Raw genomic sequence first — 1,408 nt, forward strand, 5'->3', positions numbered from 1 at the left:
CCCACTTCTTTGACATGTTTTCTTTCTTGCCAGCCAGGGAACTTGAACTTGGCACTAAGCAGGACCTCAATCATATGTTCCATTGGTGTGGATGGACATGATGGCTTAGCCAATGCAAGCTATTGCCACTGCGCTTTGGGGTTCCCCAAAGGAACCTTAAACTGTCCAAAACCTAGACTGGTGACAGCATGAGATCACAGTCAAGACTACCCCCAAGAAATCCATCTCTAAGATCCCTTAGGGCAACTCATACATGTAACAGGTTGCACCTACTCCCAAGTAAACAGCTATTTTCATACAATGCCTTGAAGACCAATGTCTTGATTTCCTCGTCTTTAAAATGAGAATAATAAAGAAGTAGTTATTTTGGGAGCAAGGTAAGAGGAAATAGAAAAGACTAGCAAAGTGCCTGACATTCGTAAGTATTCAACAACTTCCTTCAGGAGTATGTGTGCTACCACACCTGCCTGAGCAAGTCAGAGCATGTGTACCAGTCATTTCTAAAGGCAAAGCCCCTTGTACCTATCCCTCATTTCCTTATATATTGTTAAGGATAAGAGATAGGCAGATATTCTCAGCTGAAATCCCAGCACACCTGTGATGGATGAGCTGCCCTTGCCTGAAGGTTGAAGAATAATGCAAAAGGGGAAAGCTGACAGATGCAGGACTCCAAAGATTGGATTCAGCTCTCCACGGTTGCTAAGAAAATCTAAGAACTAGATCAGTACATGACGTTTTCTGGTGTTTAAATGATGGAACGTAATAGAATTGAAACAGGCAACTTCAGTGCTGTTTAACTGGCTTGTGCCCCTTGCTCTGTTTGTGCTATAAGCTGCTGGTCTGAGACCCTGGACTTTCTGAAAAGTTGGGAATGTTGTTTTCTGGTTCAGAAGATTTTTCTGTTATTCTATGGATGTCTCTCTGGCTACATATTTACAATTATAGGACTCTCTATCAAGTGTGGGTTGAGAAGATCAAAGGATGTGTGACTAGACTACCAGAAATGGATATAAGGAGGATCAGGCGGAGAAAATGATGCAAATTCCCAGTTCCCTCCCATCCCTTGTTCTAGGCAGCATATTCAGTTCTATTATGGAGACTAGATAATGGAGACTAAATAATCGAGATTTTCCTAGCCCTCCACCAGCCTTCTGAAATGTTGTCTTGCCACTCAGTGTGTTTAATTGCTTCCTCCTCTGGACACTCCAGGCCATCCCTACAGCTCATTAGAGAGGAGAACAGGGTTTCTGGGTCTTGCAATTCCCACTTGCTGAGAAAAATGATGATAAATGTTGGGTGCTCCAGGAGAAGCTTGCTTTCTTTAATAGCCCTGAGGTACCAATTGCTAAGTCAGAGGGAAGAGACATGTATCCTAGAGGATTTCTTTTTAATAAACCAATTAATGATC

The 1,408-nt window shown here is 42.5% G+C and overlaps 1 pseudogene; it reads right to left on the minus strand.

Moving 5' to 3' along the window:
• Window positions 1-219: 219 nt before the first annotated feature.
• LOC132646570 (small nucleolar RNA SNORA70) lies at window positions 220-376 on the minus strand (annotated as a pseudogene).
• Window positions 377-1,408: the final 1,032 nt, after the last annotated feature.

Source organism: Meriones unguiculatus, chromosome 11 (assembly GCF_030254825.1).
Source record: "Meriones unguiculatus strain TT.TT164.6M chromosome 11, Bangor_MerUng_6.1, whole genome shotgun sequence".
NCBI lineage: Eukaryota > Metazoa > Chordata > Mammalia > Rodentia > Muridae > Meriones > Meriones unguiculatus.